The following is a 20,226-nucleotide window of genomic DNA, read 5'->3' as shown; positions in this document are numbered from 1 at the left end:
TCGGTGGAGGGATCCAGCTGCGACAGGGGACGGTCCCTAGAGACTGGAGGAGTGCAAAGACAATCTCCAAACAGTAAAAACCGAGGCCCAGGGACGTTGTAAGCTCCCAGGGCCAGAACCCATAGCAGCCGTCCAGAAAAGGGGTAATCAGCCGACAGGTGACCCCCCAGCCTGGAGGCTGTAGTGGAGGCCGAGCCAGGTCCATCTTAACTAAGGCAAGGCTAGTGAAGACAGCAGAGAAGGAGACACTAAGAGAAGGGTACCGGATTTCACACTCTGAATCACCCAGAAACGGCGGAGGTCCCTGACAGAGGTTCCAGCAGTCCAAGGGTCCTTCTGCCCTGACGAGAACTGTGAGTAAAGAACTGGAACTGCACCTTTGAAGTCGCCTCAGTTATTTCCTCTGCATAGACATTCACAAGCACCAACTGTGCCCCGGGCATTGCTCCACCTGTGGGGAGCAGTACCACCATAGCTGCCATCACATCATCCCGGTGGCCTCACACAGCAGCGGCGGCTTATTAGCCGCATACCACAGGTGGCGTCACGAACACAACCATTAACAAGCAAGCCACATATTCTACTGACACCCACCAGGGCCACGAAGCCGGGCCCAGCCACCACTGACTACCACCGGACTAGTCCGGCCCGGCACCGGGTGTCCCATAGCCCTGGGGTGGGCGAGTCACTAACATGTAAGGTGAGACGAAAGGATGAGTTCACAGGGGTCTAACATGTAAGGTGAGACAAAAGGATGAGTTCACGGGGGTCTAACATGTAAGGTGAGACGAAAGGATGAGTTCACAGGGGTTTAACATGTAAGGTGAGACGAAAGGATGAGTTTCCGGGGGTCTAACATGTAAGGTGAGGCGAAAGGATGAGTTTCCGGGGGTCTAACATGTAAGGTGAGACGAAAGGATGAGTTTAGGGGGGTCTAACATGTAAGGTGAGACGAAAGGATGAGTTTAGGGGGGTCTAACATGTAAGGTGAGACGAAATGATGAGTTTACGGGGGTCTAACATGTAAGGTGAGACGAAAGGATGAGTTTAGGGGGGTCTAACATGTAAGGTGAGGCGAAAGGATGAGTTTACGGGGTCTAACATGTAAGGTGAGGCGAAAGGATGAGTTTATGGGGGTCTAATCATCAAAAACTGATTATTAAAAAGTCCAAATGCTTCAAGGTTTATTCCAGAGATTGCGGCTTTGGAGCCAGGCCATTGCCTATGGGGTTACGAAAAATGGCCAATATAGACTATATAGAGAAAAATGCAAAATGGTGGTAAAAACAAGCAATTTTGCAATTTTTCCCTTCTCTTTTCTCAAGATTTTTAATTCTGTAGTCTACTACTCATTGCCTAGGTTACTGGCCACCTCTGCAGTCTCCCAGAAGTGGACAGTCTCTTTGGTAAGGAGCGAAACGCTCACAAACTCTATACAGCCTGTTAGTGCCGCTGTGGAGCACACGATCCTGGCCAGCTCCGGTGTACCCTCCGATGCCAAAACTGTCAATGTTCAGGAGCACACCGCCCCTCCTTCAAGGTGGAAGCTCCTGAAGACAAGAGAAACCCTTTAGCACAAATATACTAATATTTGCCCTGTTTGTATTTCAGGCTACACACAGAAGATGTCCAGACGGGCGGCGCCGTAGCTGCAGCAGACATGCACCATGTGACCTCATCCCTGGATTCAGGGGCTTCAAAATTTTTGTAAATAAAGCCCATTGGTATCAGCAAAAAATTGTATCCTTGTCTCTGTGCTTCACGGTATTTCAAGGTGGGAAATTAGTACCGATACTTATACCATTAGTGTCACAGAACCAGAGGGATACCCTGCACGACTGTAGATGTGTCTGGTGGTGACAGCTTTATGATGCCAAGCAAGGTGTTGTTCCCACACCCTACAAACTGCATGGTAAAGTCATAAACATTGCACCTATCAATTACTCACTTCAACTTTCAAAACAGTTTCTAAAGTTTATCTGTTCAGAGATGTCTTACGTGCATACAGTCATGATCGAAAGTGTTGGCACCCTTGAAATTGTTCCAGAAAATAAAGTATTTCTCCAAAAATTATTGCAGTTACACATGTTTCGTCATACACATGTTTATTTTGCTTTGTGTGTATTGGGACAACACAAAAAACTGAGGGAAAAAAAGCCAAATTGGGCATAATTTGGGGGGGCAATATGAGAATCACACCTGAAACCAGATAAAAAGGTGAGAAGTTGACTCAATCTTTGCATTGTGTGTGTGTGTGTGTGTGTGTGTGTGTGTGTGTGTGCGCGCACGCCACGGTAAGCATGGGGAACTGAAAGCGGAGATGAAAACCAAAATTGTTGAAAAATAACAACAATCTCAAGGTTAGAAGTCCATCTCCAGAGATCTTGATGTTCCTTTGTCCATGTAGTGCAACATAATCAATAAGCTTACAACCCATGGCACTGAAGCTAATCCCCGTGAACAGCAGAGAAAAATTTATGAAAGGTTGTAACGCAGGATAGATCAGATGGTGGATAAACTCCAATCAAGTTCCAAAGAAATTCCAGCTCTCCTGCAGGTTTAGAGGGCATCAGTGTCAGCGCAAACTATCCATCCACATTTGAATGAGATGAAACACAGTGGAGGAGACCCAGGAGGCCCCCCTCTGCTGACACAAGAGACATAAAAAAGCTAGACTGCAGCTTGCCAAAATGTACAAAAAGACAAGATCCTTATGGTAAAGCGACATGTGGACAGCTGAGACCATGATAGAGATTTTTGGTAAAGCACATCTTTCTCTTGTTTACCAAAATCAGCATGAGGCCTGCAAAGAAAGGAACACATGACCTACAGTCAGACATGGTGGAGGTTAGAGAAGTTTTGAAGTTATTTTGCTGCCTCTGGCACTTGGCGATTGAACTGTGTGCAAGGCATCATGAAATCTGAAGATTACAAAGGATTTTCGGTCACATGTAGTGCCCAGTGTCAGAAAGCTGGATTTGGGTCATAAGTCATTGGTCTTCCAGCAGAACAAGACCCCAAACACTTCAAGAAGCCCCAGAAATGGATGGAAACAAAGCGCTGGAGAGTCCTGAAGTGTCAGCAATGAGTCTGGATCTAAATTCCATTGACTCCTATGGAGAGATATGAAAATTGCTGTTGGGAGAAGAGAAGACGCCTTCAAATATGGAGAAGTTTATAAAGAAGAGTCTGAGATTCTAGGTGAGAGGAGGAAGAAGCTGTGGACGGTTATAGGAAGCAATAGATATTTATTCCAAAGGGTAAAGGGAACGACCAAATATTAAATTGAGAGGGACAACTATTTTGTCTGGCCCATTTTTGGAGTTTTGTGTGAAATTTATGTCCAATTTGTCTTTTTTTCTGTTTTTTTGTGTTGTTCCAATATAGACAATGAAATAAAATGTGTATAACAAAACATGTTTAAATGCTATATTTTTCTGGGAGAAATACTTCATTTTTTGGAACAATTTCAAGGGTGGCAACACTTTTGGGTATGACTCTATGGCCGTATACTCCATGTTTATTGGAAACAGTCAGCAAACCTGTCAACACACAACCGCCTTAACACTTTGCTGTGCTACTATTAAGACAGCATGGGTAGGCCAGCGCCAGGGGCAAGGTAAGTATTTTACGCCCCTAAGGGGCACTTTGCACACTACGACATTGCAGGTGCGATGTCGGTGGGGTCAAATCGAAAGTGACGCACATCCGGCGTCGCTGTCGACATCGTAGTGTGTAAAGCATTTTTGATACGATTAACGAGCGCAAAAGCGTCGTAATCGTATCATCAGTGTAGCATCGGAAATTCCCATGAGTTGGGAAAGACCAATGTTACGATGTTGTTCCTCGCTCCTGCGGCAGCACACATCGCTGTGTATGAAGCCGCAGGAGCGAGGAACATCTCCTTACCTGAGTCTCGGCCAGCTATGCGGAAGGAAGGAGGTGGGCGGGATGTTTACGTCCCGCTCATCTCCGCCCCTCCGCTCCTATTGGCCGCCTGCCGTGTGACCTCGCTATGACGCCGCATGACCTGCCCTTCTTAGGAAGGAGGCGGGTCGCCGGCCAGAGCGACGTCGCAGGGCAGGTGAGTGCATGTGAAGCTGCCGTAGCGATAATGTTCGCTACGCCAGCTATCACCATGATATCGCAGCTGCGACGGGGGCAGGGACTATCGCGCTCGGCATCGCAAGCATCGGCTTGCGATGTCGTAGTGTGCAAAGGGCCCCTAACTTGTGAACCCTTACTTCAACCCATCTGAATTCATCCCACCAGTGCATCAAATTTCTTCCCACCAGGGTAGTGGTGAGGCTAGCCTGTCGCTGGCCTTCACTAGAGTAAAGGCCACTTTACACGCTGCAACATCGCTAGCGATCGCACCCGCACCCGTTGTGCGTGCATGTGTCACGGGCAAATCGCTGCCCATGGCGAACAATATTGCTAGTACGCGTCACACATACTTACCTTCCTAGTGACGTCGCTGTGGCCGGCGAACAACCTCTTTTTTAAGGGGGAGGTTCGTGCGGCGTCACAGCGACGTCGCACAGCGGGCCACCAATAGAAGCGGAGGGGCGGAGAGCAGCCACATGAAGGACACTCCCACCTCGTTGCTGGATAACGCAGGTAATCTGTTGTTCGTCGTTACCGGGGTGTCACACGTAGCGATGTGTGCTGCCTCAGGAACGACGAACAACCTCCGTCTCAGAAGAGCAACGATATTTGGGAAAGAACGACGTGTCAACAATCAACGATTTTTGCCGTTTTTTCTGATCGTTAGCGGTCGCTCATAGGTGTCACACGCAACGACGTCACTAACGAGGCCGGATGTGCGGCACGAATTCCGTGACCCCAGCAACATCTCGTTAGCGATGTCGTTGCATGTAAAGCGGCCTGAAGACCAGGGCCAGTGAAGGCCTAGACCCGTGACATCACACCTTTCTAAGAATATTAGGGAGCACACGGTCACCCTCGGGTGAGTGTTAGGAGGAGACCCCTTTCCCTAGCGCTTGGGCCTTTTGTTGTATTGCTTCCCTGGTTTTCCCATCGTGTTGCGCCAATTGCCGTGTTTCCTCTCGCTCCCAGCATGGTAGCATCGCTCAGGGAGCTGGATCACTTGGTAGTGGAGCCCCCGTAAAATGTGGTACCCCTTGCCACTGCAAATAGGACACGAGCTAGAATGCAAAGTAAGGTTTGTGCAGAGAAAGAAACCAGCAGGGAATTCTGGGAGATTTCTACTGTGAAGCTTTCAGTGAATGCAGCTGCAAACTGTACTCTTTCGCAATCCCTCTGCTTCCCCCACTATATATAGCTCAGGACATTATACATATTGGCATTGTGTTTAATCCCTTATTTACATTACGCCGCAGGGCGAGTGTCTGTACCCGGAAAGATACACGGGTGTGGTGGCACTTACATACATCTCACCTGCACACAGCGCCGATGCCACGGGATTCACCCTGCTCTGTATGTACACAGACAGTCCTGCAATTATTCAGGAAGATTTCTGACTTCTAGTGGATGTTGTCTGTGATTCATCACCAGCAAAATGAAAGTCTGCGTCCGCAGATCACTGCAAGTATCGACATTCATCTCTAGAGTTCCTGCAGGTCCACATGTGGATAAAGCCAGGATAAGCTTCTTATACTAACAATGTCCTCTGTTGCCTATAGGAACCAATCACAGCTCCTATTAATGACCTGTAGCTCCCAGCTCCATTCACTTTAATGTAAGCAGGTGTTTTGGCGAATAACTGTACAGCGCGGGGTTACATTTTGCCCTCAAAATATAGTCTATGACGCTCCCTGAGACACATGAGGCGTCTGTGCAAAATACTGTGATTGTAAATGAGACGGTGCGGATTCCTTTAGCGGACACACACACACACACACACACACACACATGCAAGACTAAGTGCACACTAATCTGTAAACTACATAGTGGTATAGTAGACCGGTGAGCAATAGTAGTAGTATAGCAGACTGGTGAGTGGATGTAGCGCTGGCATCCCTGCACCCCTTGCTTCCTCCCCCACAGGGATGTGCACTTACTCACCGCCGCGGCCGACTCTCACTATGCTACCCAGCGTCCCCGTGCTCTTCCACGTGGATGCTCCCTGTTTCAGGGCCTCCAGGAGTGCTCCTATGGCATGTGCGTGCACGGCTGCCCTTCTCCTAAAGGACCAGCATGCCATTTCCAGGAAGTGCCTCTCGATCTATTGCTTAGAGGCAGTGGGTACTTAAGGCTCTCTCCTACTAGGGGAGGTGCCTGATCAATGCATTCAGTTAGTTAGTGGTGCTTTGCCCTAGCCAGCGAGTTGTCAAGTCCCCTTGGCTGCTGTGCTTCTGTTACAGTGTACAGTACCCTTGCCTGTCGGAATCCTGTGTCCATCCTCCTAAGCCGTGCCACCAGCCTCAACTACCGTGGAGGCTCTTGCTATTCTAGAGATTGTGTCCATCTTCCCTGGCTGTGTTACCAGCCTCATCTACCCCTGAGGCTTTTGAAATACCAGAGGCTGTGCCTGTCCTTCCGGGCCATGCCACCAGCCTCAGCTACCCCAGAGGTTCTTGTTATACTAGAGACTGTGTCTATCCTGCCCGGCTGTGTCACCAGCCTCAACTACCCCTGAGGCCCTCGCCATACTAGAGACTGTGCTTGTCCACCCCCACAGTGCCTTCAACCTCAGCTACCTTGGAGGCCCTTGTTATTCTAGAGACTGTGCCAATCCCCCCCGGCCGTGCCACCAGCCTCAGCTAACTCAGAGGCCCCTGTTATAATAGAGGCTGTGCCAGTCCACCCCAGCCGTGCCACCAGCCTCAGCTACCCCGGAGGCCCCAGTTATACTAGAGACTATGTCAGTCCACCCCGACTGTGCCACCAGCCTCAGCTACCCCAGAGGTTCTTGCTATACAAGAGCCTGTGCCAGTCCACCCCGGCTGTGCCACCAACCTCAACTACCCCGGAAACCCTTACCATACTAAAGACTTTGTCAGTCCACCCCGGCCGTGCCACCAGCCTCAGCTATCCTGTTATCCCTTCCTATACTAGAGATTCTGCCAGTCCACCCTGGTTGTGCCACCAGCCTCAGTAATTCCGCAGGTACTTGCTACACTAGTGACTTTGTCCATCTGAAACACGTGATGGTGTCTCCGCGGTGTTGGATGTTGATCTCCCCGAGGTCACCATCCTTACCTATGTAGTCTTCTACTAGGCATTGCTCCCACTAGCCAGTTTCCTACTCCACACTGATGAGGGGCAAATACCCCGAAACAGCTGTCTGTAGATGGATACCATGTTTGGCATAGGTGGTCTCCTTGACTGGAGACTACCCTTCCCGTGGTTGTTCCTTCCTGGTGAAAGACCTGGCTAGTTTCCTGCCAGCGTTGAGAAACATGTGATGGTGTCTCCGCAGGCTTTCTTGTTTTGAATATTTCCCAGGGGGCATTGCTCTAGAATCACTGTGTTGAGAAACACGTGATGGTGTCTCCGCGGTGTTGGATGTTGATCTCCCTAAGGTCAACCATCCTTGCTTATATAGCAACCAATCACACCTCCTATTAATGACCTGTAGCTCCCAGCTCCATTCACTTTAATGTAAGCAGGTGTTTTGGCAAAAAACTGTACAGCGCGGGGTTACATTTTGCCCTCAAAACATAGTCTATGACGCTCCCTGAGACACATGAGGCGTCTGTTCAAAATACTGTGATTGTAAATGAGACGGTGCGGATTCCTTTAGCAGACACACACACACACACACACACACACATATGCAAGACTAAGTGCACACTAATTTGAAAAACAACATAGTAGTATAGTAGACCGGTGAGCAATAGTAGTAGTATAGCAGACTGGTGAGTGGATGTAGCGCTGGCATCCCTGCACCCTTTGCTTCCTCCCCCACAGGGATGTGCACTTACTCACCGCAGCGGCCGACTCTCACTACGCTACCCAGCGTCCCCGTGCGCTTCCACGTGGATGCTCCCTGTTTTTTCCTCCCGGGGGTTGTGCTCGCAGCACAGGGCCTCCAGGAGTGCTCCTAGGGCGTGTGCGTGCACGGCTGCCCTTCTCCTAAAGGACCAGCATGCCATTTCCTTGAAGTGCCTCTCGGTCTATTGCTTAGAGGCAGTGGGTACTTAAGGCTCTCTCCCACTAGGGGAGGTGCCTGATCAATGCATTCAGTTAATTAGTGGTGCTTTGCCCTAGCCAGCGAGTTGTCAAGTCTCCTTGGCTGCTGTGCTTCTGTTACAGTGTACAGTACCCTTGCCTGTCGGAATCCTGTGTCCATCCTCCTAAGCCGTGCCACCAGCCTCAACTACCGTGGAGGCTCTTGCTATTCTAGAGATTGTGTCCATCTTCCCTAGCTGTGTTACCAGCCCCAACTACCCCTTAGGCTCTTGCTATACCAGAGACTGTGCCTGTCCTTCCGGGCCATGCCACCAGCCTCAGCTAACTCAGAGGTTCTTGTTATACTAGAGACTGTGTCCATCCTGCCCGGCTGTGTCACCAGCCTCAGCTACCCCTGAGGCCCTCGCCATACTAGAGACTGTGCTTGTCCACCCCCACAGTGCCTTCAACCTCAGCTACCTTGGAGGCCCTTGATATTCTAGAGACTGTGTCAATCCACCCCGGCCATGCCACCAGCCTCAGCTAACTCAGAGGCCTCTATTATACTAGAGGCTGTGCCAGTCCACCCCTGCCGTGCCACCAGCCTCAGCTACCCCGGAGGCCCCAGTTATACTAGAGACTATGCCAGTCCACCTCGGCATTGCCACCAGCCTCAGCTACCCCAGAGGCTCTTGGTGTACTAGAGACTATGTCAGTCCACCCCGACTGTACCACCAGCCTCAGCTACCCCAGAGGTTCTTGCTATACAAGAGCTTGTGCCAGTCCACCCCGGCTGTGCCACCAACCTCAACCTCAACTACCCCGGAAACCCTTGCCATACTAAAGACTTTGTCAGTCCACCCCGGCCGTGCCACCAGCCTCAGCTACCCTGTTATCCCTTCCTATGCTAGAGATTGTGTCAGTCTACCCTGGTTGTGCCACCAGCCTCAGTAATTCCGCAGGTACTTGCTACACTAGTGACTTTGTCCATCTGTCCCCGTGTCAATCCCTGCCCAAGGAGTCAGATGCCACAGTCCTGGTCTCTGGGAGAAGTACATGGCGTCTGCCTTGCGGTGGGCACTTAGTCAAGCCTCTCCCATTAAGGCTGAGCCCGGGGTTCTCTTGTGGTCCAGTGGGTCCACTCTTGCTTGCCATTTTTCCATCTCCTGCGGTGAGCTTTACAGTGGACACAGTTCGGCACTTTTACTCCTCCTCTATCACATTATATAATCTTTTCACTCCATTTGTATAATAGTAATAATCTTCACACAACAAATTGTTTTCATGTTCTGTATCCTGAGATGTGTGAGGAGATAATATGTCGTGTGTAAATCTTCTTCATCTAAGGTCTCCTGCTACATCTCTATCGAGTCAGAATAATTTACTGCACCAATCTGGCCTGGGGTGAAGATAAAGTGATGAAAAAGTGCGAAGACCATAGATAATGATTGGTGGCTCCTCATCCGGAATGACAAGTTCTAACTCCTGTGCTACATTTAATACAGGGAGCTCCGGCTCATATCTCTCATGTATATGGCACAAAATCAAGGTGTTACTACAGTGCTATGACTTGTCACAATACATTTATGTAAACTGGATCAGACTACAAAACGTGAGCCACCATGGTATGTCCAATGATAGACCTAGAATGAGGCACAAAAAACCAGGACTAATGGAAGCATCGGATCTCATATGTTGGGAAAACCAATGGCATCCAACCAACCTTGTTGACTATAATGGGTCAGATTGGTTGCCATCAAGGTGGCCCATACTCCTCCGTGTTGCCTGTTTAATGTGTTGAGTGGATATAAACATAGTCTAATAGATTGTGTAATTTATGGTGATGACAAGACCTTATGACTGGCATCTGTCACTAAAATCAGGGGACTTTCAACAGTTGATAATGACTACCGAAAAACTATTCACCTGAAAGATCGGAAGAAACCACTGACCTGATGGTACTGGTTGTACTAGTTGCAGAGGAGGATGAAGCACTTCTTCTTAGGTCCAAAGACCAGAGGAGTCATCAATCCATCCATATAGTCACCTGTCCGTTCATCTATCTATCTATCTATCTATCTATCTGCTCACTAGTCAATCCATCACTCCACCCATTCTTCCATTCATCTTTTCACCCATCAATCAATCCATATACTCATCTGTCCATCCACCTATCCATCTACCCACTCAATAGTCCAGCTATCACTCCACCCATCAATTCATCATCCATCCTACTATCCATACTACCATTAAATAGTTCATTTATTCTTCCATCCATCTATACATCCATCTACCTATCCAATCAACCGTCAATCAATACATCCATCTACTCAGCCATTCATCTATCTGGCCAACTGTTAGAAACTTTCCATCCAGTTATTGTCCATCCATCCATCCACAAACCTGTCCATCAAACCTTCTACTCATCTATCTGTCTGTATATTGGCTCAATAGCTCAGGCATTCCTAAGTTTATCCATCCATTGTTTTCTTCTAACAGTCCATGTATTTACTCATCAATGCACTTTTATATTCATTAATCTATTTATCTATCAATCATTTTACTTACCAGTCCCTCCATTTCTCCATCCATCCATTCATCCATCCATTCATCATATCATCCATCCATTCCTCCATCCATCAATTAAATCCAATCTTCCATCCACCATATCATCCTTCCAATCTTCCATCCATCATATCATCCATCCATTACTCCATCCATCCATCCATCCATCCATTACTCCATCCATCCATCATCTCATCCATCCATTCCTTCATCCATTAAATCCAATCCTCCATCCACCATATCATCCTTAGAATCCTCCATCCATCATATCATCTGTCAGGGCAGGGAGGACTGGTAGGCCCAGGAGGTGGATCCACTGGACCATGCACCCCACCGGAGGGCAGGGTACACGGCAGCCGGAGCACTGGCGTGGCAAGGACAAGTATAACCAGGTCACCAGGGTCACGGAGTTCTTTAAGACGGTACAGAATGCTGGTACAGGTAACAGGACACAGTACAAGGGGACCTGAGAACCTAGCTCAAAAGACAAGGCTTCAAAACACGTTGATCAGGCCCCGCCCACATGGAAAGGCCAGTCTTATATACCCAGCACAGCCTCATGTCATTTCCTGCTGCAGGTGTGCTGGGCCTATAAGACCAGGAGAGTGGGCGCGGCCTGGTCCTATACAGAACCATGTGGCTAAGACTCAGAGTCAGACTCATAAGACCAGGAGCAGTGCAATGACGGTGAGGCCGGATCAGTGGGTACGGAGCGGTGCCGAGATGGTGCGACCGGATCAGTGGGTGAGGAGCGGTGCTGAAGTATCGGGAGCGTGACAGTACCCCCCCTCTATGCCCCCCCCTCCGTGCACAGTACCCCAGGGGCACCCCGGATCGAGTCACCGGACCAGAACCCAACGCAAAGGCGGGGAAGGACCGCTGACCCCGTACCGCCTTCTTGGCCGCACGACGCTTAGCCGAAGATCTACCAGCAGTGGCAACGGGTAGCGGGGGACAGACAGAAGCAGGACTGGGGTCGTAGACGATCGGAGCAGGTGGCTCGGACCGGGTACAGGACGGTGTCTCATCCTCAGTAGCCGGTGACATCAAATTCTCAATAGCCACGGACGGTGGAGCGACGCTAGACTGCGTCGTTTCTTCTTCAGGGCCCGGTGGTACCAAGGACTCAGGCAACAGGAGTTGTGGTACGACGCTGGACTGCGTCGTCTCCTCCTCTTGTTCTGGTGGCACCACAGGTACAAGAGACAGGAGTTGTCGTATGACGCTGGACTGCGTCGTCACTTCTTCCTCCTGTTGTGACATGACAGGCCCAGGTGACAGGGACCGAGGAACAGGCTGTAGACAGGTATCCTGGCACAACGGACTCCAACGAGTGATCGCGCCAGAGCGCCAACTGATGTCAGGGTCATGGAGTTGTAGCCAGGGCAGACCCAGCAGGAGCGCGGGAGTCATTCTCGGGATGACGTACAAAGCAATAGTCTCAGTGTGCAGGGCACCAACACAGAGTCTCACGGGTTCGGTGGTGTACCGGACGGGTTCGTATAGCGGTTTTCCGTCCACGGAGGCGAACCAAAGGGGTTTAGCAAGCGGGATGACCGGTATTCGATAACGGTCCACTGTAGCTTGTAGAATGAAATTACCCGCTGCCCCCGAATCAATGTGAGCCTCTGCCGTGAACCGGGTATTCTCAGTCGTCACCTGGACAGTCTGTATAACCGGGACTGAGGGGATTCCGGTACCAAGAGTGGCGGTTCCCACCATCCCTTGGACTTGGGGTCTTCCTGGCCTCTCAGGGCAAGAGCGGAGCAGATGTGAACCGCTTCCACAATAGAAACACAGGCCCCGGGCGAGCCGCTCTACACGGCGTTGCTCAGCTTGGCTCAACCGGTCTATTTGCATAGGTTTGGGAGTTGAATCACAGGAAGGCAATGGCGGGGGAACGGTAGACCTCTGCAGGACAAAGGCGTGACGGACTGGTCGCTTCTCCCGGGATACCTCCTTGGTCCGTTCCTGAAAACGGAGATCAATCCGGGTGGCTAGGGATATCAAAGCGTCCAACGTACGGGGAACATCACGACCGGCTAATTCGTCCTTAATGCGACCGGAGAGCCCCTCCCAGAAGGCGGCAGTCAATGCCTCATTGTTCCAGCCTAGCTCGGAGGCAAGCGTGCAGAACTGGATGGCGTACTGGCCAACCGTTAGGGTCCCTTGGCGTAGCCGGAGGAGCGAAGAGGTAACCACGTTAGTACGTCCTGGTTCATCGAAGGTACTTCTAAAAGCCTGAAGGAATTCCCGGATGTCGGTGGTCACCGGATCCTCGTTCTCCCACAACGGATTTATCCAGGCCAGAGCTTCGCCTTCTAGGTGTGACATTAGAAATGCCACTTTTGCTTGGTCCAAAACAAACAGGTGCGGGAGCAGCTGGAAATGCAGAGAGCACTGGTTCAAGAAGCCTCTGCAGGTCTTGGGATCTCCCGCATAGCGAGGCGGTGCAGCGAGGCGGAGTTGCGAGGCCGAGGAGACAACGGGTTCGGACGTAGTAGCTGTGCGCTGTGTGGATGAGGTCGAGGCGGCGGTCTGTAACGTATACAAGCGGCTGTCCACAGACGTCAGGAAATTCAATATACGGGTTAAGGTTTCTCTCTGTCGCACCAGTTCCTGGCGCAGTTCAGCCAGTTCAGACGTCTGTGCTCTGGCGGAATCCATGGCCTGATCAATCTGTCAGGGCAGGGAGGACTGGTAGGCCCAGGAGGTGGATCCACTGGACCATGCACCCCACCGGAGGGCAGGGTACACGGCAGCCGGAGCACTGGCGTGGCAAGGACAGGTATAACCAGGTCACCAGGGTCACGGAGTTCTTTAAGACGGTACAGAATGCTGGTACAGGTAACAGGACACAGTACAAGGGGACCTGAGAACCTAGCTCAAAAGACAAGGCTTCAAAACACGTTGATCAGGCCCCGCCCACATGGAAAGGCCAGTCTTATATACCCAGCACAGCCTCATGTCATTTCCTGCTGCAGGTGTGCTGGGCCTATAAGACCAGGAGAGTGGGCGCGGCCTGGTCCTATACAGAACCATGTGGCTAAGACTCAGAGTCAGACTCATAAGACCAGTAGCAGTGCAATGACGGTGAGGCCGGATCAGTGGGTACGGAGCGGTGCCGAGATGGTGCGACCGGATCAGTGGGTGAGGAGCGGTGCTGAGGTATCGGGAGCGTGACATCATCCATCCATAATATTATCTATCCATTCTTCCATTCATCATATCATCCATCCATTCCTCCATCCATTCCTCCATACATACATAAATCATATGATCCATCATATCATCCATTCATTCCTCCATACATACATAAATCATATGATCCATCATATCATCCATTAATCCATCCCTCCCTCAACCCATATGTCCATCTGTCCTTTCATCTATTCGCCTGACTGGCCATCTTCTTCTCCATCCATCCGTAATGATAAATGATACCATTATGATGGCTCTCCACTCTATGTACTTATATTTTGCCCAATAAATGGCACATTTTAACATGTGGACACATATATACATAAGGCCGGGTATATGCAGCAGAAGATGCTGTACATAAGGGGTGTGCACAATTCCTATATAGGCCCTTATTCATGGGCAGCCCAGTGCGCTGTCATTGATTTTGCCATTGGTTTGTCAGATTTCCTTGATGCAATTTTATTACGTAACGTCCAACAAAAATAATCTCATTAATAAAGATAAGTGTGATATCACAATCCTGAGAGCCAGAAATACATTCCCATTAATCTCCAGGTGATGTTCACCAGATCCAAAATAATAAGATTTCCCAATCCATCCTTTAAGGATCTCCACCCACCTGATCCCTGACATCAGCGTGACTAAGAGACAGAATATCCATCAAATCAATCACGTTCTTGTCTTGTGAAGAAAGTACAATATGTATTATATAACCAAAGGGAGGAATACACCAGCAGTGCGGGGAATAATCCTGCATAAGACGCTGTATTTCAATTACATATATACTGTATAGATATAGGTCTTGGGCCACCTCCACATCTCCCCTCCAGGAGCTTTTCTCACCTCCCAAAAGCATTTGTGAGGTCAGACGGGGAGAGGCCGGACTCACAATCTCCATTATTGGATAGGGTTGAGTTTCTGGTTCTGTGCGGTCAGTCATGTTCTTCCCACCAAACTACTCCTCCATGTGTGTATGGACCTTGTGCACTGGGCACAGTCATGGGGAACAGAAAAGTGCCTTCGCCCAAAAAAGCTAGAAGCTACAATTGTCCACTATGTCTTGTGCTGAAGAATTAAGATTTCCTTCACTGGAGCTAAGAGGCGAAAGCCGACCCTTGATGACAACCCATGCTATTATCCTCTTCCATCATCTATACAGCAGACACAATGTAGTCAAGGGGTAATGTTCTCCATTCACCAAACCCAGACTCCTCCATCAGATGCAGATAGAGCAGTGCGATCCGGCACTGCACAGAAATCATTTTCTCCAGAGTCCAGTGGTGGTGGCTTTATATAAGGGGCTGGTGAAAAACGCTGTATCCAGTCAACATCTCACAGCATCAGCAAGTGGATACCGTCATCTGCTGCTTGAAAAGAACATGCAGGAGCTAAAGAGTGGAGTATGTGTTTCCTTGACGGAAGAATTTAGAAGAGACACTGGGTCACTTGGTATTTGTGGTGCAGTTGGTAATTAAAAAAGCCTGGAAAGGCCAAGAAAGGGAGGAGATGGGGCCAACAGTTGGAAGGGAAGTGTCGTATGAGTGGTGGTGCGGTTTACAGCCACGAAACACAGAAGGAACTCAAAGACCAAATACCGAAAACTGACGACAGAAGGAACTCGAAGACTGAATACTGACTACAGAAGGAACTCGAAGACCGAATACCAAGAAACAAATAGAGAAGGAACCTGAAGACCAAATACTGAACTCCAACTACAGTAGGAATTCAAAGACCGAATACAAAACAACAGCTATATAAGGAACTTGAGGACCGAATACCGACTACAGAAGCAACCTGAAGACCGAATAATGACTACAGAAGGAACCTGAAGACCGAATAAGGACTACAGAAGGAACCTGAAGACCGAGTAACAACTACAGAAGGAACCTGAAGACCGAATACCGACTACAGAAGAAACCTGAAGACCGAATTATGACTACAGAAGAAACCCGAAGACCGAATGACGACTACAGAAGAAACCCGAAGACCGAATGACGACTACAGAAGGAACCTGAAGACCAAATAACAAGTACAAATGAAACCTGAAGACCGAATAGAATAAGGACTACAGAAGGAACCTGAAGACTGAATAACGACTACAGAAGGAACCTGAAGAGGGGAATACCGAACACCAACTACATTAGGAATCCAAAGACCGAATACGAAACAACAATTATAGAAGAAACCCAAAGATCAAATAACAACTACAGAAGAAACCCGAAGACCGAATGACGACTACAAAAGAAACCTGAAGACCGAATAAGGACTACAGAAGGAACCTGAAGACTGAATAACGACTACAGAAGGAACCTGAAGACCGAATAAGAACAACAGAAGGAACCTGAAGACCGAATAACGACTACAGAAGGAACCTGTAAACCGAATAAGAACAACAGAAGGAACCTGAAGACCCAATAAGGACAACAGAAGGAAACTGAAGACCGAATAACGACTACAGAAGAAACCCGAAGACCAAATAACGACTACATAAGGAACGTGAAGACCGAATACTGAACACCAACTACAGTAGGAATCCAAAGATCGAATACGAAACAATTATAGAAGAAACCCGAAGATCGAATGACTACAGAAGGAACTTGAAGACTGAATAACCACTACAGAAGAAACCCGAAGACCGAATGACGACTACAGATGAAACCCGAAGACCGAATAACGACTACAGATTGAACCTGAAGACCGAATACTGAATACCAACAACAGCAGGAACCCGAAGACCGAATACCAAAATCCGACTTGAATGTTAGACATCTGAGGGGGGCAATGGAGCCGGATGTTATATGTAAGAGAGGGGTGAGGGGCCGGATGCTATACACCAGGGGGCGAAGGGCTGGATATTATACACCAGGGGTGAGGGGCTGGATATTTTACACTGGTGGTGAGAGGCTGGATATTATACACAGGAGGTGATGAGATGGATATTATACATCGGGGGCAGAGGGCCGGAGGTTTTACACAGAGGAAAGGCGAGGGACCCAGACATAATACACCAGGGACAAGGGGCTGGATGTTATTGCTCTATTCCTCCTCCATGCTTTACACTGCAGTTCACCAAAAACTCAATGAATGTTGGTGTTTTAATTTAATAACACAGGCAAAATAATTTCAATAAGAGGAAGAACAAAGATTCCTAACATTAGAGAAAAGCATCACTGGCAAATCAGTCAAATCCTGGAGGAAGATCAGAGACTCGAGGAAGCAACCAGTGATTGGCTGCAGTGGTCACGTCTCCTTGTGTCAGATGTTATCTGTGAAACAGCAAGAAGAGGCCGCTCAGCTCAATTTTATATATTTTGCATATTAACTAATTCTTTGCTCCACTTGACGACTCCGAGTTTATTTTCATACAGTTTCCAATGTGAATTTTTGAAGAAATCTGCATTAAAACCGCTTCAAAAACTGTTGGAATAAGACGAATATTCATTTCACTGAAAAAACCTGTGATGCCTGCGGTGCACATGATGATGTTTTCTTCCAAGTGTTTTAAAAAAGAAGCAACATGACAATACCTGAGGTGTTTTTGTTTGAAAAAATAAAGAAAAAACACATTACAAATGTGATAACTGAATCAATTAAAGCAGGAAAAATGCAGTAAAAACTGCATAAAAATTCACCGAAAACTTTTTTATGTGGTTTTTGAAGGTGGACAGAAAAAAGTTCCACTGAACCTATCCTTGGGGTCTGTGCACACTGAGTGTTTTTGTTGAGTTTTTGTTTTAGCAGAAATGAACAGAAACTCCAAGTTTTTGAGGAGTTTTGCGTTTTTAATGACGATTTTTGAGTTTCCGATCAGTTTCTGCTCCACGAAATAATTCTCTGTGCACAAAACCTTATAATCCCCCGGTGACGTCCACCAGATTCCTCAGTAATAAGGTTTCCCACGTTCTCCACCCACCTGAACCTCTGACTCCGGTGAGGTCCTGACACCTCCATGACTAATAGGCAGAATATCTGTCAGATCTGTCACTGTCTATGATGTAAGTGGATGAATTACATGGAGGGAGGCGGGGGACACGGAGCCATGCGGGAAATCCTATATAATGACTGCTCCAAATTCCAAAATATGCTCATATACACATGTATACAGTGAGTGGACATACGGTGATATCACCCTCCACAGCCGCGGCGTAGACGGCAATTACTAAACTGACAGCCAAGTGGAGCGCAATCAAGGGATCCACTAATATTCTAGGTTTTTTCCTCAAAAAGGTTCAACAAAGTGCAAACATTCTGAAGAGGTAACGATCTGGGTTTCCAACCGTCCAGGAATTCCAGGACAGTCCGAGAAAATACGTCTGGGTGGCTGCGTTCAATAGGCTATACTCCCGAAAATGGTGCACGACACACGGTGACTCCGTCTGCCCCATTATAATCGGCGCATACAGTACAGACCAAAAGTTTGGACACACCTTCTCATTCAAAGAGTTTTCTTTATTTTCATGACTGAAAATTGTAGATTCACATTGAAGGCATCAAAACTATGAATTAACACATGTGGAATGAAATACTTAACAAAAAAGTGTGAAACAACTGAAAATATGTCTTATATTCTAGGTTCTTCAAAGTAGCCACCTTTGGCTTTGATTACTGCTTTGCACACTCTTGGCATTCTCTTGATGAGCTTCAAGAGGTAGTCACCGGAAATGGTCTTCACTTCACAGGTGTGCCCTGTCAGGTTTAATAAGTGGGATTTCTTGCCTTATAAATGGGGTTGGGACCATCAGTTGTGTTGTGCAGACGTCTGGTGGATACACAGCTGATAGTCCTACTGAATAGACTGTTAGAATTTGTATTATGGCGAGAAAAAACCAGCTAAGTAAAGAAAAACAAGTGGCCATCATTACTTTAACAAATGAAGGTCAGTCAGTCCGAAAAATTGGGAAAACTTTGAAAGTGTCCACAAGTGCAGTGGCAAAAACCATCAAACGCTACAAAGAAACTGTGTTAACGTTATACAAATTCTAACAGTCTATTCAGTAGGACTATCAGCTGTGTATCCACCAGACTTCTACACAACACAACTGATGGTCCCAACCCCATTTATAAGGCAAGAAATCCCACTTATTAATCCGGACAGGGCACACCTGTGAAGTTAAGATCATTTCCGGTGACTACCTCTTGAAGCTCATCAAGAGAATGCCAAGAGTGTGCAAAGCAGTAATCAAAGCAAAAGGTGGCTACTGTGAAGAACCTAGAATATAAGACATATTTTCAGTTGTTTCACACTTTCTTGTTAGTATTTCATTCCACATGTGGTAATTCATAGTTTTGATGTCTTCAATGTGAATCTACAATTTTCAGAGTCATGAAAATAAAGAAAACTCTTTGAATGAGGTGTGTCCAAACTTTTGGTCTGTACTGTACGCCCACATGTCTGTATGTATACTGACATCCCATAATGTGATCAGTAGTGTATGACCCCACTTGTCTGTATGTATCCCGGACATCCCATAATGTGATCAGTAGTGTATGAGCCCAGTCTATGTATGTATCCGGACATCCCATAATGTGATCAGTAGTGTATGAGCCCAGTCTCTGTATGTATCCGGACATCCCATAATGTGATCAGTAGTGTATGAGCCCAGTCTCTGTATGTATCCGGACATCCCATAATGTGATCAGTAGTGTATGACCCCACGTGTCTTTATGTATCCTGACTTCCCATAATGTGATCAGTAGTGTATGAGCCCACATGTCTGTATGTATCCTGACATCCCATAATGTGATCACTAGTGTATGAACTCACATGTCTGTATGTGGGGAGGGGTCCGATGTTGTAACTGGGATGGTGGTTTACGAAAACTGAATTTGTCACTTTAGGGTGAGAGGACTGACCCCAAACCATCACTAGACTCCAGCGGCATTTTGAAGTGATGCACTAAATACTGTATTCTTTGATGAAAGCCAAGGATGTGAGCCATGGTCCCCTTTCACGGCACCAGGGCCTCATGGAGTCTGTTTCTCACATTTTGGTCATGTACAGCAGTAGCCGCTGGAGGTCAAGTAGTAGGGCTCCAACACTGTTCCTTCTGTTCCTCCTCGCACACAGGAGCAGACACCGGTGTTGATGTTAGGTTGATGTCCTTCAATGGTAGTGACGGCTCTTCTCATGTCCTGGTATCTGCTGTATGAGACTGTGCCAGGATATTTGCAAACCATCCTGCGATGGAACATATTGCTGCACTCCTCTGGATAGGCTGGCCAACTTGACGACTCTTCTCATGTCCTGGTATCTGCTCTACGTGACTCTGCAGGGAGATTGGCAAACCATCGTGTGATGGAACATATTGCTGCACAACTCTTGATAGGCTGGCCAACCTGACGGCTCTTCTCATGTCCTGGTAT

At 48.0% G+C, this 20,226-nt stretch overlaps 1 protein-coding gene across 2 annotated transcripts in view; it reads left to right on the top strand.

Annotated features, from left to right (window-relative positions):
- Nucleotides 1-1,715, top strand: part of LOC142250330 (uncharacterized) — a 51,305-nt gene extending 49,590 nt beyond the window's left edge. For both annotated transcript variants that reach the window (XM_075322474.1, XM_075322473.1), the window contains one exon: nt 1,612-1,715. The gene's annotated coding sequence lies outside the window, so the exon portion shown is untranslated. The remainder of the gene's footprint in view (nt 1-1,611) is intronic.
- Nucleotides 1,716-20,226: the final 18,511 nt, after the last annotated feature.

The sequence above is a fragment of the Anomaloglossus baeobatrachus genome, chromosome 9, assembly GCF_048569485.1.
Source record: "Anomaloglossus baeobatrachus isolate aAnoBae1 chromosome 9, aAnoBae1.hap1, whole genome shotgun sequence".
Classification (NCBI taxonomy): domain Eukaryota; kingdom Metazoa; phylum Chordata; class Amphibia; order Anura; family Aromobatidae; genus Anomaloglossus; species Anomaloglossus baeobatrachus.
The sequence above is the reverse complement of the archived record's forward strand: the minus strand, read 5'-3'. Positions and strand labels throughout refer to the sequence as shown.